A 24,814-nucleotide genomic window follows, 5' to 3' on the forward strand; every position below is an offset into this window, starting at 1 on the left:
AAGGAGAGGCGTTAGTGAGAGTAGCATGGAAGGAGAGGAGCTAGTGAGAGTAGCACGTAAGGAGAGTTGTTGGTTAGAGTAGGAAGGAAAGAGAGGTGCTGGTGAGAGTAGCGTGGAAGGAGAGGTGCTGGCGAGAGTAGCATGGATGGAGAGGTGCTGGTGAGAGTAACATGTAAGGAGAGGTACTGGTGAGAGTTGCATGGAAGGAGAGGTGCTAGTGAGAGAAGCATGGATAGTGAGGTGCTGGTGAGAGCAGCATGGAAGGAGAGGTGTTGGTGAGAGTAGCATGTAAAGAGAGGTGCTGGTGAGAGTAGCATGGAAGGAGAGGTGCTGGTGAGAGTAGCATGGAAGGAGAGGTGCTGGTGAGAGTAGTATGGAAGGAGAGGTACTGGTGAGAGCAGCACCTAAGGAGAGGTGATGGTGAGAGTAGCATGGAAGGAGAGGTGTTGGTGAGAGTAACATGGAAGGAGAGGTACTGGTGAGAGTAGCACCTAAGGAGAGGTGCTGGTGAGAGTAGCATGGAAGGAGAGGTGTTGGTGAGAATAGCATGGAAGGAGAGGTGCTAGTGAGAGTAGAATAGAAGGAGAGGTGCTGGTGAGAGTAGCACCCATCGAGAGGTGATGGTGAAAGTAGCATGGAAGGAGAGGTGTTGGTGAGAGTAGCATGGAAGGAGAGGTGCTGGTGAGAGTAGCATGAAAGGAGAGGTGCTGGTGAGAGTTGTATGGAAGGAGAGGTACTGGTGAGAGTAGAACCTAAGGAGAGGTGATGGTGAGAGTAGCATGGAAGGAGAGGTGCTGGTGAGAGTAACATGGAAGGAGAGGTGCTGGTGAGAGTAGTATGGAAGGAGAGGTACAGGTGAGAGTAGCACCTAAAGAGAGCTGATGGTGAGAGTAGCATGGAAGGAGAGGTGATGGTGAGAGTAGCATGGAAGGAGAGGTGATGGTGAGAGTAGCATGGAATGAGAGGTGTTGGTGAGAGTAGCATGGAAGGAGAGGTGCTTGCGAGAGTAGCATACAAGGAGAGGTGCTTGCGAGAGTAGCATGGAAGAAGAGGTGCTATAGAGAGTAGCATGGAAGGAGAGGTGCTGGTGAGAGTAGCATGGAAGGATAGGTGTTGGTGAGAGTAGCATAGAAGAAGAGGTGCTTGCGAGAGTAGAATGGAAGGAGAGGTGCTGGTGAGAGTAGCACCTAACGAGAGGTACTGGTGAGAGTAGCACCTAAGGAGAGGTGATGGTGAGAGTAGCATGGAAGAAGAGGTGCTGGTAAGAGTAACATGGAAGGAGAGGTGCTGGTGAGAGTAGTATAGAAGGAGAGGTACTGGTGAGAGTAGCACCTAACGAGAGGTGATGGTGAAAGTAGCATGGAAGGAGAGGTGTTGGTGAGAGTAGCATGGAAGGAGAGGTGCTGGTGAGAGTAGTATGGAAGGAGAGGTACTGGTGAGAGTAGCACCTAAGGAGAGGTGATGGTGAGAGTAGCATGGAAGGAGAGGTGATGGTAAGAGTAGCATGGAAGGAGAGGTGCTGGTGAGAGTAGCATGGAATGAGAGGTGTTGGTGAGAGTAGCATGGAAGGAGAGGTGTTGGTAAGATTAGCATGGAAGGAGAGGGGTTGGTGAGAGTAGCATGGAAGGAGAGGTGTTGGTAAGATTAGCATAGAAGGAGAGGTGCTGGTGAGAGTAGTATGGAAGGAGAGGTACTGGTGAGAGTAGCACCTAAGGAGAGGTGATGGTGAGAGTAGCATGGAAGGAGAGGTGATGGTAAGAGTAGCATGGAAGGAGAGGTGCTGGTGAGAGTAGCATGGAATGAGAGGTGTTGGTGAGAGTAGCATGGAAGGAGAGGGGTTGGTGAGAGTAGCATGGAAGGAGAGGTGTTGGTAAGATTAGCATAGAAGGAGAGGTGTTGGTGAGAGTAGCATTGAAGGAGAGATGCTGGAGAGAGTAGCATAGATGGAGAGGTGCTTACGACAGTAGCGTGGAAGAAGAGGTGCTGGTGAGAATAGCATGGAAGGAGAGGTGATGGTGAGAGTAGCATGGAAGGAGAGGTGTTGGTAAGATTAGCATGGAAGGAGAGGTGTTGGTGAGAGAAGCATGGAAGGAGAGGTGCTGGTGAGAGTAGAATGGAAGGAGAGTTGTTGGTGAGAGTAGAGTGGAAGGAGAGGTGCTGATGAGAGTAGCATGGAAGGAGAGATGTTGTTAAGAGTAGCATGGAAGGAGAGGTGCTGGTGAGAGTAGCATGGAAGGAGAGATGTTGTTGAGAGTAGCATGGAAGGAGAGGTGCTTGCGAGAGTAGCATGGAAGGAGAGGTGTTAGTGAGAGTAGCAAGGAAGGAGAGGTGTTGGTGGGAGTAGCATGGAAGGAGAGATGATGTTGAGAGTAGCATGGAAGGAGATATGCTGGTGAGAGTAGCATGGAAGGAGAGGTGCTGGTGAGAGTAGCATGGAAGGAGAGGTGCTGGTGAGAGTAGCATAGGAGAGGTGCTTGCGAGAGTAACATGGAAGAAGAGGTGCTGGTGAGAGTAGCATGGTAGGAGATGTGTTGGTGAGAGTAGCATGGAAGGAGAGGTGCTGGTGAGAGTAGCATGGAAGGGGAGGTGTTGGTGAGAGTAGCATGAAAGGAGAGGTGCTGGTGAGAGTAACTTAGAAGGAGAGATGCTGTTGAGAGTAGCATGGTAGGAGAGGTGCTTGCGAGGGTAGTATGGAAGGAGAGGTGCTAGTGAGAGTAGCATTGAAGGAGAGGTGCTGGTGAGAGTAGCATGGAAAGAGAGATATTGGTGAGAGTAGTATGGAAGGGAGGTGCCGGTGAGAGTAACATGGAAGGAGAGGTGCAAGTGAGAGTAGCATGGAAAGAGAGGTGTTGGTAAGAGTAGCATGTAAGGAGAGGTGTTGGTGAGAGTAGCATGGAAGGAGTGGACCTGGTGAGAGTAGCATGGAAAGAGAGGTGCTGGTGAGAGTAGCATGGATGGAAAGGTGCTGGTGAGAGTAGCATAGAAGGAGAGGTGTTGGTGAGAGAAGCATGGAAGGAGAGGTGCTGGTGAGAGTAGAATGGAAGGAGAGGTGTTGGTGAGAGTAGCATGGAAGGAGAGGTGCTGATGAGAGTAGCATGGAAGGAGAGATGTTGTTGAGAGCAGCATTGAAGGAGAGGTGCTGGTGAGAGTAGCATGGAAGGAGAGGTGTTAGTGAGAGTAGCAAGGAAAGAGAGGTGTTGGTGAGAGTAGCATGGAAGGAGAGGTGCTTGTGAGAGTAGCACGGAAGGAGAGTTGTTGGTTAGAGTAGGAAGGAAAGAGAGGTGCTGTTGAGAGTAGCGTGGAAGGAGAGGTGCTGGCGAGAGTAGCATGTATGGAGAGGTGCTGGTGAGAGTGACATGTAAGGAGAGGTACTGGTGAGAGTTGCATGGAAGGAGAGGTGCTAGTGAGAGAAGCATGGATGGTGAGGTGCTGGTAAGAGCAGCATGGAAGGAGAGGTGTTGGTGAGATTAGCAGGGAAGGAGAGGTGATGGTGAGAGTAGCATGGACGGAGAGGTGCTGTTGAGAGTAACATGAAAGGAGAGGTGTCGATGAGAGTAGCATGGAAGAAGAGGTGTTGGTAAGATTAGCATGGAAGGAGAGGTGTTGGTGAGAGTAGCATGGAAGGAGAGGTGCTTGTGAGAGTAGCATAGAAGGAGAGGTGCTTACGAGAGTAGCATGGAAGAAGAGGTGCTGGTGAGAGTAGCATGGATGGAGAGGTGATGGTGAGAGTAGCATGGAAGGAGAGGTGCTAGTGAGAGTAGCATGGAAGGAGAGGTGCTAGTGAGAGTAGAATAGAAGGAGAGGTGCTGGTGAGAGTAGCACCCATCGAGAGGTGATGGTGAAAGTAGCATGGAAGGAGAGGTGTTGGTGAGAGTAGCATGGAAGGAGAGGTGCTAGTGAGAGTAGAATAGAAGGAGAGGTGCTGGTGAGAGTAGCACCCATCGAGAGGTGATGGTGAAAGTAGCATGGAAGGAGAGGTGTTGGTGAGAGTAGCATGGAAGGAGAGGTGCTGGTGAGAGTAGCATGAAAGGAGAGGTGCTGGTGAGAGTTGTATGGAAGGAGAGGTACTGGTGAGAGTAGAACCTAAGGAGAGGTGATGGTGAGAGTAGCATGGAAGGAGAGGTGCTGGTGAGAGTAACATGGAAGGAGAGGTGCTGGTGAGAGTAGTATGGAAGGAGAGGTACTGGTGAGAGTAGCACCTAAAGAGAGCTGATGGTGAGAGTAGCATGGAAGGAGAGGTGATGGTGAGAGTAGCATGGAAGGAGAGGTGATGGTGAGAGTAGCATGGAATGAGAGGTGTTGGTGAGAGTAGCATGGAAGGAGAGGTGCTTGCGAGAGTAGCATACAAGGAGAAGTGCTTGCGAGAGTAGCATGGAAGAAGAGGTGCTATAGAGAGTAGCATGGAAGGAGAGGTGCTGGTGAGAGTAGCATGGAAGGATAGGTGTTGGTGAGAGTAGCATAGAAGAAGAGGTGCTTGCGAGAGTAGAATGGAAGGAGAGGTGCTGGTGAGAGTAGCACCTAACGAGAGGTACTGGTGAGAGTAGCACCTAAGGAGAGGTGATGGTGAGAGTAGCATGGAAGAAGAGGTGCTGGTAAGAGTAACATGGAAGGAGAGGTGCTGGTGAGAGTAGTATAGAAGGAGAGGTACTGGTGAGAGTAGCACCTAAGGAGAGGTGATGGTGAGAGTAGCAGGGAAGGAGAGGTGATGGTGAGAGTAGCATGGAAGGAGAGGTGCTGTTGAGAGTAACATGAAAGGAGAGGTGTTGGTGAGAGTAGCATGGAAGGAGAGGTGTTGGTAAGATTAGCATGGAAGGAGAGGTGTTGGTGAGAGTAGCATGGAAGAAGAGGTGCTTGTGAGAGTAGCATAGAAGGAGAGGTGCTTACGAGAGTAGCATGGAAGAAGAGGTGTTTTTGAGAGTAGCATGGAAGGAGAGGTGATGGTGAGAGTAGCATGGAAGGAGAGGTGTTGGTAAGATTAGCATTGAAGGAGAGGCGTTAGTGAGAGTAGCATGGAAGGAGAGGTGCTAGTGAGAGTAGCACGTAAGGAGAGTTGTTGGTTAGAGTAGGAAGGAAAGAGAGGTGCTGGTGAGAGTAGCGTGGAAGGAGAGGTGCTGGCGAGAGTAGCATGGATGGAGAGGTGCTGGTGAGAGTAACATGTAAGGAGAGGTACTGGTGAGAGTTGCATGGAAGGAGAGGTGCTAGTGAGAGAAGCATGGATGGTGAGGTGCTGGTGAGAGCAGCATGGAAGGAGAGGTGCTGGTGAGAGTAGCATGGAAGGAGAGGTGCTGGTTAGAGTAGTATGGAAGGAGAGGTACTGGTGAGAGCAGCACCTAAGGAGAGGTGATGGTGAGAGTAGCATGGAAGGAGAGGTGTTGGTGAGAGTAACATGGAAGGAGAGGTACTGGTGAGAGTAGCACCTAAGGAGAGGTTCTGGTGAGAGTAGCATGGAAGGAGAGGTGTTGGTGAGAGTAGCATGGAAGGAGAGGTGCTAGTGAGAGTAGAATAGAAGGAGAGGTGCTGGTGAGAGTAGCACCTATCGAGAGGTGATGGTGAAAGTAGCATGGAGGGAGAGGTGTTGGTGAGAGAAGCATGGAAGGAGAGGTGCTGGTGAGAGTAGCATGAAAGGAGAGGTGCTGGTGAGAGTTGTATGGAAGGAGAGGTACTGGTGAGAGTAGCGTGGAAGGAGAGGTGCTGGCGAGAGTAGCATGGATGGAGAGGTGCTGGTGAGAGTAACATGTGAGGAGAGGTGCTGGTGAGAGTAGCATGGAAGGAGAGGTGCTAGTGAGAGAAGCATGGATGGTGAGGTGCTGGTGAGAGCAGCATGGAAGGAGAGGTGTTGGTGAGTGTAGCATGTAAAGAGAGGTGCTTGTGAGAGTAGCATGGAAGGTGAGGTGCTGCTGAGAGTAGCATGGAAGGAGAGGTGCTAGTGAGAGTAGTATGGAATTAGAGGTACTTGTGAGAGTAGAATGGAAGGAGAGGTGCTTGCGAGAGTAGCATGGAAGGAGAGGTGAAGGTGAGAGTAGCATGGAAGGAGAGGTGTTGGTAAGATTAGCCTGGAAGGAGAGGTGCTGGTGAGAGTAACATGGAAGGAGAGGTGCTGGTGAGAGTAGCACCTAAGGAGAGGTGCTGGTGAGAGTAGCATGGAAGGAGAGGTTTTGGTGAGAGTAGCATGGAAGGAGAGGTGCTGGTGAGAGTGGAATGGAAGGAGAAGTGCTGGTGAGAGTAGCACCTAACGAGAGGTGATGGTGAAAGTAGCATGGAAGGAGAGGTGTTGGTGAGAGTAGCATGGAAGGAGAGGTGCTGGTGAGAGTTGTATGGAAGGAGAAGTACTGGTGAGAGTAGCACCTAAGGAGAGGTGATTGTGAGAGTAGCATGGAAGGAGAGGTGATGGTAAGAGTAGCATGGAAGGAGAGGTGCTGGTGAGAGTAGCATGGAATGAGAGGTGTTGGTGAGAGTAGAATGGAAGGAGAGGTGTTGGTGAGAGTAGCGTGGAAGGAGAGGTGCTGATGAGAGTAGCATGGAAGGAGAGATGTTGTTGAGAGCAGCATTGAAGGAGAGGTGGTGGTGAGAGTAGCATGGAAGGAGAGGTGTTAGTGAGAGTAGCAAGGAAAGAGAGGTGTTGGTGAGAGTAGCATGGAAGGAGAGGTGCTTGTGAGAGTAGCACGGAAGGAGAGTTGTTGGTTAGAGTAGGAAGGAAAGAGAGGTGCTGGTGAGAGTAGCGTGGAAGGAGAGGTGCTGGCGAGAGTAGCATGGATGGAGAGGTGCTGGTGAGAGTAACATGTAAGGAGAGGTACTGGTGAGAGTTGCATGGAAGGAGAGGTGCTAGTGAGAGAAGCATGGATGGTGAGGTGCTGGTGAGAGCAGCATGGAAGGAGAGGTGTTGGTGAGAGTAGCAGGGAAGGAGAGGTGATGGTGAGAGTAGCATGGAAGGAGAGGTGCTGTTGAGAGTAACATGAAAGGAGAGGTGTTGGTGAGAGTAGCATGGAAGAAGAGGTGTTGGTAAGATTAGCATGGAAGGAGAGGTGTTGGTGAGAGTAGCATGGAAGGAGAGGTGCTTGTGAGAGTAGCATAGAAGGAGAGGTGCTTACGAGAGTAGCATGGAAGAAGAGGTGCTGGTGAGAGTAGCATGGAAGGAGAGGTGATGGTGAGAGTAGCATGGAAGGAGAGGTGTTGGTAAGATTAGCATTGAAGGAGAGGCGTTAGTGAGAGTAGCATGGAAGGAGAGGTGCTAGTGAGAGTAGCACGTAAGGAGAGTTGTTGGTTAGAGTAGGAAGGAAAGAGAGGTGCTGGTGAGAGTAGCGTGGAAGGAGAGGTGCTGGCGAGAGTAGCATGGATGGAGAGGTGCTGGTGAGAGTAGCATGTAAGGAGAGGTACTGGTGAGAGTTGCATGGAAGGAGAGGTGCTAGTGAGAGAAGCATGGATGGTGAGGTGCTGGTGAGAGCAGCATGGAAGGAGAGGTGCTGGTGAGAGTAGCATGGAAGGAGAGGTGCTGGTTAGAGTAGTATGGAAGGAGAGGTACTGGTGAGAGCAGCACCTAAGGAGAGGTGATGGTGAGAGTAGCATGGAAGGAGAGGTGTTGGTGAGAGTAACATGGAAGGAGAGGTACTGGTGAGAGTAGCACCAAAGGAGAGGTGCTGGTGAGAGTAGCATGGAAGGAGAGGTGTTGGTGAGAGTAGCATGGAAGGAGAGGTGCTAGTGAGAGTAGAATAGAAGGAGAGGTGCTGGTGAGAGTAGCACCTATCGAGAGGTGATGGTGAAAGTAGCATGGAGGGAGAGGTGTTGGTGAGAGAAGCATGGAAGGAGAGGTGCTGGTGAGAGTAGCATGAAAGGAGAGGTGCTGGTGAGAGTTGTATGGAAGGAGAGGTACTGGTGAGAGTAGCGTGGAAGGAGAGGTGCTGGCGAGAGTAGCATGGATGGAGAGGTGCTGGTGAGAGTAACATGTGAGGAGAGGTGCTGGTGAGAGTAGCATGGATGGAGAGGTGCTAGTGAGAGAAGCATGGATGGTGAGGTGCTGGTGAGAGCAGCATGGAAGGAGAGGTGTTGGTGAGTGTAGCATGTAAAGAGAGGTGCTTGTGAGAGTAGCATGGAAGGTGAGGTGCTGCTGAGAGTAGCATGGAAGGAGAGGTGCTAGTGAGAGTAGTATGGAATTAGAGGTACTTGTGAGAGTAGAATGGAAGGAGAGGTGCTTGCGAGAGTAGCATGGAAGGAGAGGTGAAGGTGAGAGTAGCATGGAAGGAGAGGTGTTGGTAAGATTAGCCTGGAAGGAGAGGTGCTGGTGAGAGTAACATGGAAGGAGAGGTGCTGGTGAGAGTAGCACCTAAGGAGAGGTGCTGGTGAGAGTAGCATGGAAGGAGAGGTTTTGGTGAGAGTAGCATGGAAGGAGAGGTGCTGGTGAGAGTGGAATGGAAGGAGAAGTGCTGGTGAGAGTAGCACCTAACGAGAGGTGATGGTGAAAGTAGCATGGAAGGAGAGGTGTTGGTGAGAGTAGCATGGAAGGAGAGGTGCTGGTGAGAGTAGTATGGAAGGAGAAGTACTGGTGAGAGTAGCACCTAAGGAGAGGTGATTGTGAGAGTAGCATGGAAGGAGAGGTGATGGTAAGAGTAGCATGGAAGGAGAGGTGCTGGTGAGAGTAGCATGGAATGAGAGGTGTTGGTGAGAGAAGCATGGAAGGAGAGGTGCTGGTGAGAGTAGAATGGAAGGAGAGGTGTTGGTGAGAGTAGCGTGGAAGGAGAGGTGCTGATGAGAGTAGCATGGAAGGAGAGATGTTGTTGAGAGCAGCATTGAAGGAGAGGTGGTGGTGAGAGTAGCATGGAAGGAGAGGTGTTAGTGAGAGTAGCAAGGAAAGAGAGGTGTTGGTGAGAGTAGCATGGAAGGAGAGGTGCTTGTGAGAGTAGCACGGAAGGAGAGTTGTTGGTTAGAGTAGGAAGGAAAGAGAGGTGCTGGTGAGAGTAGCGTGGAAGGAGAGGTGCTGGCGAGAGTAGTATGGATGGAGAGGTGCTGGTGAGAGTAACATGTAAGGAGAGGTACTGGTGAGAGTTGCATGGAAGGAGAGGTGCTAGTGAGAGAAGCATGGATGGTGAGGTGCTGTTGAGAGCAGCATGGAAGGAGAGGTGTTGCTGAGAGTAGCAGAGAAGGAGAGGTGATGGTGAGAGTAGCATGGAAGGAGAGGTGCTGTTGAGAGTAACATGAAAGGAGAGGTGTTGGTGAGAGTAGCATGGAAGAAGAGGTGTTGGTAAGATTAGCATGGAAGGAGAGGTGTTGGTGAGAGTAGCATGGAAGGAGAGGTGCTTGTGAGAGTAGCATAGAAGGAGAGGTGCTTACGAGAGTAGCATTTTAAGAAGAGGTGCTGGTGAGAGTAGCATGGAAGGAGAGGTGATGGTGAGAGTAGCATGGAAGGAGAGGTGTTGGTAAGATTAGCATTGAAGGAGAGGCGTTAGTGAGAGTAGCATGGAAGGAGAGGTGCTAGTGAGAGTAGCACGTAAGGAGAGTTGTTGGTTAGAGTAGGAAGGAAAGAGAGGTGCTGGTGAGAGTAGCGTGGAAGGAGAGGTGCTGGCGAGAGTAGCATGGATGGAGAGGTGCTGGTGAGAGTAGCATGTAAGGAGAGGTACTGGTGAGAGTTGCATGGAAGGAGAGGTGCTAGTGAGAGAAGCATGGATAGTGAGGTTCTTGTGAGAGCAGCATGGAAGGAGAGGTGTTGGTGAGAGTAGCATGTAAAGAAAGGTGCTGGTGAGAGTAGCATGGAAGGAGAGGTGCTGGTGAGAGTAGCATGGAAGGAGAGGTGCTGGTGAGAGTAGTATGGAAAGAGAGGTACTGGTGAGAGCAGCATCTAAGGAGAGGTGATGGTGAGAGTAGCATGGAAGGAGAGGTGTTGGTGAGAGTAACATGGAAGGAGAGGTACTGGTGAGAGTAGCACCTAAGGAGAGGGGCTGGTGAGAGTAGCATGGAAGGAGAGGTGTTGGTGAGAGTAGCATGGAAGGAGAGGTGCTAGTGAGAGTAGAAAAGAAGGAGAGGTGCTGGTGAGAGTAGCACCTATCGAGAGGTGATGGTGAAAGTAGCATGGAAGGAGAGGTGTTGGTGAGAGTAGCATGGAAGGAGAGGTGCTGGTGAGAGTAGCATGAAAGGAGAGGTGCTGGTGAGAGTTGTATGGAAGGAGAGGTACTGGTGAGAGTAGAACCTAAGGAGAGGTGATGGTGAGAGTAGCATGGAAGGAGAGGTGCTGGTGAGAGTAACATGGAAGGAGAGGTGCTGGTGAGAGTAGTATGGAAGGAGAGGTACTGGTGAGAGTAGCACGGAAGGAGAGTTGTTGGTTAGAGTAGGAAGGAAAGAGAGGTGCTGGTGAGAGTAGCGTGGAAGGAGAGGTGCTGGCGAGAGTAGCATGGATGGAGAGGTGCTGGTGAGAGTAACATGTAAGGAGAGGTACTGGTGAGAGTTGCATGGAAGGAGAGGTGCTAGTGAGAGAAGCATGGATGGTGAGGTGCTGGTGAGAGCAGCATGGAAGGAGAGGTGTTGGTGAGAGTAGCAGGGAAGGAGAGGTGATGGTGAGAGTAGCATGGAAGGAGAGGTGCTGTTGAGAGTAACATGAAAGGAGAGGTGTTGGTGAGAGTAGCATGGAAGAAGAGGTGTTGGTAAGATTAGCATGGAAGGAGAGGTGTTGGTGAGAGTAGCATGGAAGGAGAGGTGCTTGTGAGAGTAGCATAGAAGGAGAGGTGCTTACGAGAGTAGCATGGAAGAAGAGGTGCTGGTGAGAGTAGCATGGAAGGAGAGGTGATGGTGAGAGTAGCATGGAAGGAGAGGTGTTGGTAAGATTAGCATTGAAGGAGAGGCGTTAGTGAGAGTAGCATGGAAGGAGAGGTGCTAGTGAGAGTAGCACGTAAGGAGAGTTGTTGGTTAGAGTAGGAAGGAAAGAGAGGTGCTGGTGAGAGTAGCGTGGAAGAAGAGGTGCTGGCGAGACTAGCATGGATGGAGAGGTGCTGGTGAGAGTAGCATGTAAGGAGAGGTACTGGTGAGAGTTGCATGGAAGGAGAGGTGCTAGTGAGAGAAGCATGGATGGTGAGGTGCTGGTGAGAGCAGCATGGAAGGAGAGGTGCTGGTGAGAGTAGTATGGAAGGAGAGGTACTGGTGAGAGCAGCACCTAAGGAGAGGTGATGGTGAGAGTAGCATGGAAGGAGAGGTGTTGGTGAGAGTAACATGGAAGGAGAGGTACTGGTGAGAGTAGCACCTAAGGAGAGGTGCTGGTGAGAGTAGCATGGAAGGAGAGGTGTTGGTGAGAGTAGCATGGAAGGAGAGGTGCTAGTGAGAGTAGAATAGAAGGAGAGGTGCTGGTGAGAGTAGCACCTATCGAGAGGTGATGGTGAAAGTAGCATGGAGGGAGAGGTGTTGGTGAGAGAAGCATGGAAGGAGAGGTGCTGGTGAGAGTAGCATGAAAGGAGAGGTGCTGGTGAGAGTTGTATGGAAGGAGAGGTACTGGTGAGAGTAGCGTGGAAGGAGAGGTGCTGGCGAGAGTAGCATGGATGGAGAGGTGCTGGTGAGAGTAACATGTGAGGAGAGGTGCTGGTGAGAGTAGCATGGAAGGAGAGGTGATGGTGAGAGTAGCATGGAAGGAGAGGTGTTGGTAAGATTAGCATTGAAGGAGAGGCGTTAGTGAGAGTAGCATGGAAGGAGAGGTGCTAGTGAGAGTAGCACGTAAGGAGAGTTGTTGGTTAGAGTAGGAAGGAAAGAGAGGTGCTGGTGAGAGTAGCGTGGAAGGAGAGGTGCTGGCGAGACTAGCATGGATGGAGAGGTGCTGGTGAGAGTAGCATGTAAGGAGAGGTACTGGTGAGAGTTGCATGGAAGGAGAGGTGCTGGTGAGAGTTGTATGGAAGGAGAGGTACTGGTGAGAGTAGCGTGGAAGGAGAGGTGCTGGCGAGAGTAGCATGGATGGAGAGGTGCTGGTGAGAGTAACATGTGAGGAGAGGTGCTGGTGAGAGTAGCATGGATGGAGAGGTGCTAGTGAGAGAAGCATGGATGGTGAGGTGCTGGTGAGAGCAGCATGGAAGGAGAGGTGTTGGTGTGTGTAGCATGTAAAGAGAGGTGCTTGTGAGAGTAGCATGGAAGGTGAGGTGCTGCTGAGAGTAGCATGGAAGGAGAGGTGCTAGTGAGAGTAGTATGGAATTAGAGGTACTTGTGAGAGTAGAATGGAAGGAGAGGTGCTTGCGAGAGTAGCATGGAAGGAGAGGTGAAGGTGAGAGTAGCATGGAAGGAGAGGTGTTGGTAAGATTAGCCTGGAAGGAGAGGTGCTGGTGAGAGTAACATGGAAGGAGAGGTGCTGGTGACAGTAGCACCTAAGGAGAGGTGCTGGTGAGAGTAGCGTGGAAGGAGAGGTTTTGGTGAGAGTAGCATGGAAGGAGAGGTGCTGGTGAGAGTGGAATGGAAGGAGAAGTGCTGGTGAGAGTAGCACCTAACGAGAGGTGATGGTGAAAGTAGCATGGAAGGAGAGGTGTTGGTGAGAGTAGCATGGAAGGAGAGGTGCTGGTGAGAGTAGTATGGAAGGAGAAGTACTGGTGAGAGTAGCACCTAAGGAGAGGTGATTGTGAGAGTAGCATGGAAGGAGAGGTGATGGTAAGAGTAGCATGGAAGGAGAGGTGCTGGTGAGAGTAGCATGGAATGAGAGGTGTTGGTGAGAGAAGCATGGAAGGAGAGGTGCTGGTGAGAGTAGAATGGAAGGAGAGGTGTTGGTGAGAGTAGCGTGGAAGGAGAGGTGCTGATGAGAGTAGCATGGAAGGAGAGATGTTGTTGAGAGCAGCATTGAAGGAGAGGTGGTGGTGAGAGTAGCATGGAAGGAGAGGTGTTAGTGAGAGTAGCAAGGAAAGAGAGGTGTTGGTGAGAGTAGCATGGAAGGAGAGGTGCTTGTGAGAGTAGCACGGAAGGAGAGTTGTTGGTTAGAGTAGGAAGGAAAGAGAGGTGCTGTTGAGAGTAACATGAAAGGAGAGGTGTTGGTGAGAGTAGCATGGAAGAAGAGGTGTTGGTAAGATTAGCATGGAAGGAGAGGTGTTGGTGAGAGTAGCATGGAAGGAGAGGTGCTTGTGAGAGTAGCATAGAAGGAGAGGTGCTTACGAGAGTAGCATGGAAGAAGAGGTGCTGGTGAGAGTAGCATGGAAGGAGAGGTGATGGTGAGAGTAGCATGGAAGGAGAGGTGTTGGTAAGATTAGCATTGAAGGAGAGGCGTTAGTGAGAGTAGCATGGAAGGAGAGGTGCTAGTGAGAGTAGCACGTAAGGAGAGTTGTTGGTTAGAGTAGGAAGGAAAGAGAGGTGCTGGTGAGAGTAGCGTGGAAGGAGAGGTGCTGGCGAGAGTAGCATGGATGGAGAGGTGCTGGTGAGAGTAGCATGTAAGGAGAGGTACTGGTGAGAGTTGCATGGAAGGAGAGGTGCTAGTGAGAGAAGCATGGATGGTGAGGTGCTGGTGAGAGCAGCATGGAAGGAGAGGTGCTGGTGAGAGTAGCATGGAAGGAGAGGTGCTGGTTAGAGTAGTATTGAAGGAGAGGTACTGGTGAGAGCAGCACCTAAGGAGAGGTGATGGTGAGAGTAGCATGGAAGGAGAGGTGTTGGTGAGAGTAACATGGAAGGAGAGGTACTGGTGAGAGTAGCACCTAAGGAGAGGTGCTGGTGAGAGTAGCATGGAAGGAGAGGTGTTGGTGAGAGTAGCATGGAAGGAGAGGTGCTAGTGAGAGTAGAATAGAAGGAGAGGTGCTGGTGAGAGTAGCACCTATCGAGAGGTGATGGTGAAAGTAGCATGGAGGGAGAGGTGTTGGTGAGAGAAGCATGGAAGGAGAGGTGCTGGTGAGAGTAGCATGAAAGGAGAGGTGCTGGTGAGAGTTGTATGGAAGGAGAGGTACTGGTGAGAGTAGCGTGGAAGGAGAGGTGCTGGCGAGAGTAGCATGGATGGAGAGGTGCTGGTGAGAGTAACATGTGAGGAGAGGTGCTGGTGAGAGTAGCATGGATGGAGAGGTGCTAGTGAGAGAAGCATGGATGGTGAGGTGCTGGTGAGAGCAGCATGGAAGGAGAGGTGTTGGTGAGTGTAGCATGTAAAGAGAGGTGCTTGTGAGAGTAGCATGGAAGGTGAGGTGCTGCTGAGAGTAGCATGGAAGGAGAGGTGCTAGTGAGAGTAGTATGGAATTAGAGGTACTTGTGAGAGTAGAATGGAAGGAGAGGTGCTTGCGAGAGTAGCATGGAAGGAGAGGTGAAGGTGAGAGTAGCATGGAAGGAGAGGTGTTGGTAAGATTAGCCTGGAAGGAGAGGTGCTGGTGAGAGTAACATGGAAGGAGAGGTGCTGGTGAGAGTAGCATGGAAGGAGAGGTGCTGGTGAGAGTAGCATGGAAGGAGAGGTTTTGGTGAGAGTAGCATGGAAGGAGAGGTGCTGGTGAGAGTGGAATGGAAGGAGAAGTGCTGGTGAGAGTAGCACCTAACGAGAGGTGATGGTGAAAGTAGCATGGAAGGAGAGGTGTTGGTGAGAGTAGCATGGAAGGAGAGGTGCTGGTGAGAGTAGTATGGAAGGAGAAGTACTGGTGAGAGTAGCACCTAAGGAGAGGTGATTGTGAGAGTAGCATGGAAGGAGAGGTGATGGTAAGAGTAGCATGGAAGGAGAGGTGCTGGTGAGAGTAGCATGGAATGAGAGGTGTTGGTGAGAGAAGCATGGAAGGAGAGGTGCTGGTGAGAGTAGAATGGAAGGAGAGGTGTTGGTGAGAGTAGCGTGGAAGGAGAGGTGCTGATGAGAGTAGCATGGAAGGAGAGATGTTGTTGAGAGCAGCATTGAAGGAGAGGTGGTGGTGAGAGTAGCATGGAAGGAGAGGTGTTAGTGAGAGTAGCAAGGAAAGAGAGGTGTTGGTGAGAGTAGCATGGAAGGAGAGGTGCTTGTGAGAGTAGCACGGAAGGAGAGTTGTTGGTTAGAGTAGGAAGGAAAGAGAGGTGCTGGTGAGAGTAGCGTGGAAGGAGAGGTGCTGGCGAGAGTAGCATGGATGGAGAGGTGCTGGTGAGAGTAACATGTAAGGAGAGGTACTGGTGAGAGTTGCATGGGAGGAGAGGTGCTAGTGAGAGAAGCATGGATGGTGAGGTGCTGGTGAGAGCAGCATGGAAGGAGAGGTGTTGGTGAGAGTAGCAGGGAAGGAGAGGTGATGGTGAGAGTAGCATGGAAGGAGAGGTGCTGTTGAGAGTAACATGAAAGGAGAGGTGTTGGTGAGAGTAGCATGGAAGAAGAGGTGTTGGTAAGATTAGCATGGAAGGAGAGGTGTTGGTGAGAGTAGCATGGAAGGAGAGGTGCTTGTGAGAGTAGCATAGAAGGAGAGGTGTTGGTGAGAGTAGCATGGAAGGAGAGGTGCTAGTGAGAGTAGAATAGAAGGAGAGGTGCTGGTGAGAGTAGCACCTATCGAGAGGTGATGGTGAAAGTAGCATGGAGGGAGAGGTGTTGGTGAGAGAAGCATGGAAGGAGAGGTGCTGGTGAGAGTAGCATGAAAGGAGAGGTGCTGGTGAGAGTTGTATGGAAGGAGAGGTACTGGTGAGAGTAGCGTGGAAGGAGAGGTGCTGGCGAGAGTAGCATGGATGGAGAGGTGCTGGTGAGAGTAACATGTGAGGAGAGGTGCTGGTGAGAGTAGCATGGAAGGAGAGGTGATGGTGAGAGTAGCATGGAAGGAGAGGTGTTGGTAAGATTAGCATTGAAGGAGAGGCGTTAGTGAGAGTAGCATGGAAGGAGAGGTGCTAGTGAGAGTAGCACGTAAGGAGAGTTGTTGGTTAGAGTAGGAAGGAAAGAGAGGTGCTGGTGAGAGTAGCGTGGAAGGAGAGGTGCTGGCGAGACTAGCATGGATGGAGAGGTGCTGGTGAGAGTAGCATGTAAGGAGAGGTACTGGTGAGAGTTGCATGGAAGGAGAGGTGCTGGTGAGAGTTGTATGGAAGGAGAGGTACTGGTGAGAGTAGCGTGGAAGGAGAGGTGCTGGCGAGAGTAGCATGGATGGAGAGGTGCTGGTGAGAGTAACATGTGAGGAGAGGTGCTGGTGAGAGTAGCATGGATGGAGAGGTGCTAGTGAGAGAAGCATGGATGGTGAGGTGCTGGTGAGAGCAGCATGGAAGGAGAGGTGTTGGTGTGTGTAGCATGTAAAGAGAGGTGCTTGTGAGAGTAGCATGGAAGGTGAGGTGCTGCTGAGAGTAGCATGGAAGGAGAGGTGCTAGTGAGAGTAGTATGGAATTAGAGGTACTTGTGAGAGTAGAATGGAAGGAGAGGTGCTTGCGAGAGTAGCATGGAAGGAGAGGTGAAGGTGAGAGTAGCATGGAAGGAGAGGTGTTGGTAAGATTAGCCTGGAAGGAGAGGTGCTGGTGAGAGTAACATGGAAGGAGAGGTGCTGGTGACAGTAGCACCTAAGGAGAGGTGCTGGTGAGAGTAGCGTGGAAGGAGAGGTTTTGGTGAGAGTAGCATGGAAGGAGAGGTGCTGGTGAGAGTGGAATGGAAGGAGAAGTGCTGGTGAGAGTAGCACCTAACGAGAGGTGATGGTGAAAGTAGCATGGAAGGAGAGGTGTTGGTGAGAGTAGCATGGAAGGAGAGGTGCTGGTGAGAGTAGTATGGAAGGAGAAGTACTGGTGAGAGTAGCACCTAAGGAGAGGTGATTGTGAGAGTAGCATGGAAGGAGAGGTGATGGTAAGAGTAGCATGGAAGGAGAGGTGCTGGTGAGAGTAGCATGGAATGAGAGGTGTTGGTGAGAGAAGCATGGAAGGAGAGGTGCTGGTGAGAGTAGAATGGAAGGAGAGGTGTTGGTGAGAGTAGCGTGGAAGGAGAGGTGCTGATGAGAGTAGCATGGAAGGAGAGATGTTGTTGAGAGCAGCATTGAAGGAGAGGTGGTGGTGAGAGTAGCATGGAAGGAGAGGTGTTAGTGAGAGTAGCAAGGAAAGAGAGGTGTTGGTGAGAGTAGCATGGAAGGAGAGGTGCTTGTGAGAGTAGCACGGAAGGAGAGTTGTTGGTTAGAGTAGGAAGGAAAGAGAGGTGCTGTTGAGAGTAACATGAAAGGAGAGGTGTTGGTGAGAGTAGCATGGAAGAAGAGGTGTTGGTAAGATTAGCATGGAAGGAGAGGTGTTGGTGAGAGTAGCATGGAAGGAGAGGTGCTTGTGAGAGTAGCATAGAAGGAGAGGTGCTTACGAGAGTAGCATGGAAGAAGAGGTGCTGGTGAGAGTAGCATGGAAGGAGAGGTGATGGTGAGAGTAGCATGGAAGGAGAGGTGTTGGTAAGATTAGCATTGAAGGAGAGGCGTTAGTGAGAGTAGCATGGAAGGAGAGGTGCTAGTGAGAGTAGCACGTAAGGAGAGTTGTTGGTTAGAGTAGGAAGGAAAGAGAGGTGCTGGTGAGAGTAGCGTGGAAGGAGAGGTGCTGGCGAGAGTAGCATGGATGGAGAGGTGCTGGTGAGAGTAGCATGTAAGGAGAGGTACTGGTGAGAGTTGCATGGAAGGAGAGGTGCTAGTGAGAGAAGCATGGATGGTGAGGTGCTGGTGAGAGCAGCATGGAAGGAGAGGTGCTGGTGAGAGTAGCATGGAAGGAGAGGTGCTGGTTAGAGTAGTATTGAAGGAGAGGTACTGGTGAGAGCAGCACCTAAGGAGAGGTGATGGTGAGAGTAGCATGGAAGGAGAGGTGTTGGTGAGAGTAACATGGAAGGAGAGGTACTGGTGAGAGTAGCACCTAAGGAGAGGTGCTGGTGAGAGTAGCATGGAAGGAGAGGTGTTGGTGAGAGTAGCATGGAAGGAGAGGTGCTAGTGAGAGTAGAATAGAAGGAGAGGTGCTGGTGAGAGTAGCACCTATCGAGAGGTGATGGTGAAAGTAGCATGGAGGGAGAGGTGTTGGTGAGAGAAGCATGGAAGGAGAGGTGCTGGTGAGAGTAGCATGAAAGGAGAGGTGCTGGTGAGAGTTGTATGGAAGGAGAGGTACTGGTGAGAGTAGCGTGGAAGGAGAGGTGCTGGCGAGAGTAGCATGGATGGAGAGGTGCTGGTGAGAGTAACATGTGAGGAGAGGTGCTGGTGAGAGTAGCATGGATGGAGAGGTGCTAGTGAGAGAAGCATGGATGGTGAGGTGCTGGTGAGAGCAGCATGGAAGGAGAGGTGTTGGTGAGTGTAGCATGTAAAGAGAGGTGCTTGTGAGAGTAGCATGGAAGGTGAGGTGCTGCTGAGAGTAGCATGGAAGGAGAGGTGCTAGTGAGAGTAGTATGGAATTAGAGGTACTTGTGAGAGTAGAATGGAAGGAGAGGTGCTTGCGAGAGTAGCATGGAAGGAGAGGTGAAGGTGAGAGTAGCATGGAAGGAGAGGTGTTGGTAAGATTAGCCTGGAAGGAGAGGTGCTGGTGAGAGTAACATGGAAGGAGAGGTGCTGGTGAGAGTAGCATGGAAGGAGAGGTGCTGGTGAGAGTAGCATGGAAGGAGAGGTTTTGGTGAGAGTAGCATGGAAGGAGAGGTGCTGGTGAGAGTGGAATGGAAGGAGAAGTGCTGGTGAGAGTAGCACCTAACGAGAGGTGATGGTGAAAGTAGCATGGAAGGAGAGGTGTTGGTGAGAGTAGCATGGAAGGAGAGGTGCTGGTGAGAGTAGTATGGAAGGAGAAGTACTGGTGAGAGTAGCACCTAAGGAGAGGTGATTGTGAGAGTAGCATGGAAGGAGAGGTGATGGTAAGAGTAGCATGGAAGGAGAGGTGCTGGTGAGAGTAGCATGGAATGAGAGGTGTTGGTGAGAGAAGCATGGAAGGAGAGGTGCTGGTGAGAGTAGAATGGAAGGAGAGGTGTTGGTGAGAGTAGCGTGGAAGGAGAGGTGCTGATGAGAGTAGCATGGAAGGAGAGATGTTGTTGAGAGCAGCATTGAAGGAGAGGTGGTGGTGAGAGTAGCATGGAAGGAGAGGTGTTAGTGAGAGTAGCAAGGAAAGAGAGGTGTTGGTGAGAGTAGCATGGAAGGAGAGGTGCTTGTGAGAGTAGCACGGAAGGAGAGTTGTTGGTTAGAGTAGGAAGGAAAGAGAGGTGCTGGTGAGAGTAGCGTGGAAGGAGAGGTGCTGGCGAGAGTAGCATGGATGGAGAGGTGCTGGTGAGAGTAACATGTAAGGAGAGGTACTGGTGAGAGTTGCATGGGAGGAGAGGTGCTAGTGAGAGAAGCATGGATGGTGAGGTGCTGGTGAGAGCAGCATGGAAGGAGAGGTGTTGGTGAGAGTAGCAGGGAAGGAGAGGTGATGGTGAGAGTAGCATGGAAGGAGAGGTGCTGTTGAGAGTAACATGAAAGGAGAGGTGTTGGTGAGAGTAGCATGGAAGAAGAGGTGTTGGTAAGATTAGCATGGAAGGAGAGGTGTTGGTGAGAGTAGCATGGAAGGAGAGGTGCTTGTGAGAGTAGCATAGAAGGAGAGGTGCTTACGAGAGTAGCATGGAAGAAGAGGTGCTGGTGAGAGTAGCATGGAAGGAGAGGTGATGGTGAGAGTAGCATGGAAGGAGAGGTGTTGGTAAAATTAGCATTGAAGGAGAGGCGTTAGTGAGAGTAGCATGGAAGGAGAGGTGCTAGTGAGAGTAGCACGTAAGGAGAGTTGTTGGTTAGAGTAGGAAGGAAAGAGAGGTGCTGGTGAGAGTAGCGTGGAAGGAGAGGTGCTGGCGAGAGTAGCATGGATGGAGAGGTGCTGGTGAGAGTAGCATGTAAGGAGAGGTACTGGTGAGAGTTGCATGGAAGGAGAGGTGCTAGTGAGAGAAGCATGGATAGTGAGGTTCTTGTGAGAGCAGCATGGAAGGAGAGGTGTTGGTGAGAGTAGCATGTAAAGAGAGGTGCTGGTGAGAGTAGCATGGAAGGAGAGGTGCTGGTGAGAGTAGCATGGAAGGAGAGGTGCTGGTGAGAGTAGTATGGAAAGAAAGGTACTGGTGAGAGCGGCATCTAAGGAGAGGTGATGGTGAGAGTAGCATGGAAGGAGAGGTGTTGGTGAGAGTAACATGGAAGGAGAGGTACTGGTGAGAGTAGCACCTAAGGAGAGGGGCTGGTGAGAGTAGCATGGAAGGAGAGGTGTTGGTGAGAGTAGCATGGAAGGAGAGGTGCTAGTGAGAGTAGAAAAGAAGGAGAGGTGCTAATGAGAGTAGCACCTATCGAGAGGTGATGGTGAAAGTAGCATGGAAGGAGAGGTGTTGGTGAGAGTAGCATGGAAGGAGAGGTGCTGGTGAGAGTAGCATGAAAGGAGAGGTGCTGGTGAGAGTTGTATGGAAGGAGAGGTACTGGTGAGAGTAGAACCTAAGGAGAGGTGATGGTGAGAGTAGCATGGAAGGAGAGGTGCTGGTGAGAGTAACATGGAAGGAGAGGTGCTGGTGAGAGTAGTATGGAAGGAGAGGTACTGGTGAGAGTAGCACCTAAAGAGAGCTGATGGTGAGAGTAGCATGGAAGGAGAGGTGATGGTGAGAGTAGCATGGAAGGAGAGGTGCTGGTGAGAGTAGCATGGAATGAGAGGTGTTGGTGAGAGTAGCATGGAAGGAGAGGTGCTTGCGAGAGTAGCATACAAGGAGAGGTGCTTGCGAGAGTAGCATGGAAGAAGAGGTGCTATAGAGAGTAGCATGGAAGGAGAGGTGCTGGTGAGAGTAGCATGGAAGGAGAGGTGTTGGTGAGAGTAGCATAGAAGAAGAGGTGCTTGCGAGAGTAGAATGGAAGGAGAGGTGCTGGTGAGAGTAGCACCTAACGAGAGGTACTGGTGAGAGTAGCACCTAAGGAGAGGTGATGGTGAGAGTAGCATGGAAGAAGAGGTGCTGGTAAGAGTAACATGGAAGGAGAGGTGCTGGTGAGAGTAGTATAGAAGGAGAGGTACTGGTGAGAGTAGCACCTAAGGAGAGGTGATGGTGAGAGTAGCAGGGAAGGAGAGGTGATGGTGAGAGTAGCATGGAAGGAGAGGTGCTGTTGAGAGTAACATGAAAGGAGAGGTGTTGGTGAGAGTAGCATGGAAGGAGAGGTGTTGGTAAGATTAGCCTGGAAGGAGAGGTGCTGGTGAGAGTAACATGGAAGGAGAGGTACTGGTGAGAGTAGCACCTAAGGAGAGGTGCTGGTGAGAGTAGCATGGAAGGAGAGGTGTTGGTGAGAGTAGCATGGAAGGAGAGGTGCTAGTGAGAGTAGAATAGAAGGAGAGGTGCTGGTGAGAGTAGCACCTATCGAGAGGTTATGGTGAAAGTAGCATGGAGGGAGAGGTGTTGGTGAGAGTAGCATGGAAGGAGAGGTGCTGGTGAGAGTAGCATGAAAGTATAGGTGCTGGTGAGAGTTGTATGGAAGAAGAGGTACTGGTGAGAGTAGCGTGGAAGGAGAGGTGCTGGCGAGAGTAGCATGGATGGAGAGGTGCTGGTGAGAGTAACATGTGAGGAGAGGTGGTGGTGAGAGTAGCATGGATGGAGAGGTGCTAGTGAGAGAAGCATGGATGGTGAGGTGCTGGTGAGAGCAGCATGGAAGGAGAGGTGTTGGTGAGTGTAGCATGTAAAGAGAGGTGCTTGTGAGAGTAGCATGGAAGGTGAGGTGCTGCTGAGAGTAGCATGGAAGGAGAGGTGCTGGTGAGAGTAGCATAGATGGAGAGGTGCTTACGACAGTAGCGTGGAAGAAGAGGTGCTGGTAAGAATAGCATGGAAGGAGAGGTGATGGTGAGAGTAGCATGGAAGGAGAGGTGTTGGTAAGATTAGCGTGGAAGGAGAGGTGTTGGTGAGAGAAGCATGGAAGGAGAGGTGCTGGTGAGAGTAGAATGGAAGGAGAGGTGTTGGTGAGAGTAGCGTGGAAGGAGAGGTGCTGATGAGAGTAGCATGGAAGGAGAGATGTTGTTGAGAGTAGCATGGAAGGAGAGGTGCTGGTGAGAGTAGCATGGAAGGAGAGATGTTGTTGAGAGTAGCATGGAAGGAGAGGTGCTTGCGAGAGTAGCATGGAAGAAGAGGTGCTGGTAAGAGTAGCATTGAAGGAGAGGTGCTGGTGAGAGTAGCATGGAAGGAGAGGTGTTGGTGAGAGTAGCATGGAAGGAGAGGTGCTGGTGAGAGTAGCATGGAAGGAGAGGTGCTTGCGAGAGTAGCATGGAAGAAGAGGTGCTGGTAAGAGTAGCATTGAAGGAGAGGTGCTGGTGAGAGTAGCATGGAAGGAGAGGTGTTAGTGAGAGTAGCAAGGAAGGAGAGGTGTTGGTGAGAGTAGCATAAAAAGGAGAGATGATGTTGAGTGTAGCATGGAAGGAGATGTGCTGGTGAGAGTAGCATGAAAGGTGAGGTGTTGGTGAGAGTAGTATAGAAGGAGAGGTACTGGTGAGAGTAGCACCTAAGGAGAGGTGATGGTGAGAGTAGCAGGGAAGGAGAGGTGATGGTGAGAGTAGCATGGAAGGAGAGGTGCTGTTGAGAGTAACATGAAAGGAGAGGTGTTGGTGAGAGTAGCATGGAAGGAGAGGTGTTGGTAAGATTAGCATGGAAGGAGAGGTGTTGGTGAGAGTAGCATGGAAGGAGAGGTGCTTGTGAGAGTAGCATCGAAGGAGAGGTGCTTACGAGAGTAGCATGGAAGAAGAGGTGTTTTTGAGAGAAGCATGGAAGGAGAGGTGATGGTGAGAGTAGCATGGAAGGAGAGGTGTTGGTAAGATTAGCATTGAAGGAGAGGCGTTAGTGAGAGTAGCATGGAAGGAGAGGTGCTAGTGAGAGTAGCACGTAAGGAGAGTTGTTGGTTAGAGTAGGAAGGAAAGAGAGGTGCTGGTGAGAGTAGCGTGGAAGGAGAGGTGCTGGCGAGAGTAGCATGGATGGAGAGGTGCTGGTGAGAGTAACATGTAAGGAGAGGTACTGGTGAGAGTTGCATGGAAGGAGAGGTGCTAGTGAGAGAAGCATGGATGGTGAGGTGCTGGTGAGAGCAGCATGGAAGGAGAGGTGCTGGTGAGAGCAGCATGGAAGGAGAGGTGCTGGTTAGAGTAGTATGGAAGGAGAGGTACTGGTGAGAGCAGCACCTAAGGAGAGGTGATGGTGAGAGTAGCATGGAAGGAGAGGTGTTGGTGAGAGTAACATGGAAGGAGAGGTACTGGTGAGAGTAGCACCTAAGGAGAGGTGCTGGTGAGAGTAGCATGGAAGGAGAGGTGTTGGTGAGAGTAGCATGGAAGGAGAGGTGCTAGTGAGAGTAGAATAGAAGGAGAGGTGCTGGTGAGAGTAGCACCTATCGAGAGGTTATGGTGAAAGTAGCATGGAGGGAGAGGTGTTGGTGAGAGTAGCATGGAAGGAGAGGTGCTGGTGAGAGTAGCATGAAAGTATAGGTGCTGGTGAGAGTTGTATGGAAGAAGAGGTACTGGTGAGAGTAGCGTGGAAGGAGAGGTGCTGGCGAGAGTAGCATGGATGGAGAGGTGCTGGTGAGAGTAACATGTGAGGAGAGGTGGTGGTGAGAGTAGCATGGATGGAGAGGTGCTAGTGAGAGAAGCATGGATGGTGAGGTGCTGGTGAGAGCAGCATGGAAGGAGAGGTGTTGGTGAGTGTAGCATGTAAAGAGAGGTGCTTGTGAGAGTAGCATGGAAGGTGAGGTGCTGCTGAGAGTAGCATGGAAGGAGAGGTGCTGGTGAGAGTAGCATAGATGGAGAGATGCTTACGACAGTAGCGTGGAAGAAGAGGTGCTGGTGAGAATAGCATGGAAGGAGAGGTGATGGTGAGAGTAGCATGGAAGGAGAGGTGTTGGTAAGATTAGCATGGAAGGAGAGGTGTTGGTGAGAGAAGCATGGAAGGAGAGGTGCTGGTGAGAGTAGAATGGAAGGAGAGGTGTTGGTGAGAGTAGCGTGGAAGGAGAGGTGCTGATGAGAGTAGCATGGAAGGAGAGATGTTGTTGAGAGTAGCATGGAAGGAGAGGTGCTGGTGAGAGTAGCATGGAAGGAGAGATGTTGTTGAGAGTAGCATGGAAGGAGAGGTGCTTGCGAGAGTAGCATGGAAGAAGAGGTGCTGGTAAGAGTAGCATTGAAGGAGAGGTGCTGGTGAGAGTAGCATGGAAGGAGAGGTGTTGGTGAGAGTAGCATGGAAGGAGAGGTGCTGGTGAGAGTAGCATGGAAGGAGAGGTGCTTGCGAGAGTAGCATGGAAGAAGAGGTGCTGGTAAGAGTAGCATTGAAGGAGAGGTGCTGGTGAGAGTAGCATGGAAGGAGAGGTGTTAGTGAGAGTAGCAAGGAAGGAGAGGTGTTGGTGAGAGTAGCATAAAAAGGAGAGATGATGTTGAGTGTAGCATGGAAGGAGATGTGCTGGTGAGAGTAGCATGAAAGGTGAGGTGCTGGTGAGAGGAGCATGGAAGCAGAGCTGTTGGTAAGAGTAGCATAGAAAAAGAGGTGTTGGTGAGAGTAGCATTGAAGGAGAGGTGCTGGTGAGAGTAGCATGGAAGGAGAGGTGTTAGTGAGAGTAGCAAGGAAGGAGAGGTGTTGGTGGGAGTAGCATGGAAGGAGAGATGATGTTGAGAGTAGCATGGAAGGAGATGTGCTGGTGAGAGTAGTATGGAAGGAGAGGTGCTGGTGAGAGTAGCATGGAAGGAGAGCGTTTGGCAAGAGTAGCATAGAAGGAGAGGTGCTGGTGAGAGTAGCATAGGAGAGGTGCTTGCGAGAGTAACATGGAAGAAGAGGTGCTGATGAGAGTAGCATGGTAGGAGATGTGTTGGTGAGAGTAGCATGGAAGGAGAGGTGCTGGTGAGAGTAGCATGAAAGGAGAGGTGCTGGTGAGAGTTGTATGGAAGGAGAGGTACTGGTGAGAGTAGAACCTAAGGAGAGGTGATGGTGAGAGTAGCATGGAAGGAGAGGTGCTGGTGAGAGTAACATGGAAGGAGAGGTGCTGGTGAGAGTAGTATGGAAGGAGAGGTACTGGTGAGAGTA

Source organism: Procambarus clarkii, chromosome 2 (genome assembly GCF_040958095.1).
Source record: "Procambarus clarkii isolate CNS0578487 chromosome 2, FALCON_Pclarkii_2.0, whole genome shotgun sequence".
NCBI classification, from domain to species: domain Eukaryota; kingdom Metazoa; phylum Arthropoda; class Malacostraca; order Decapoda; family Cambaridae; genus Procambarus; species Procambarus clarkii.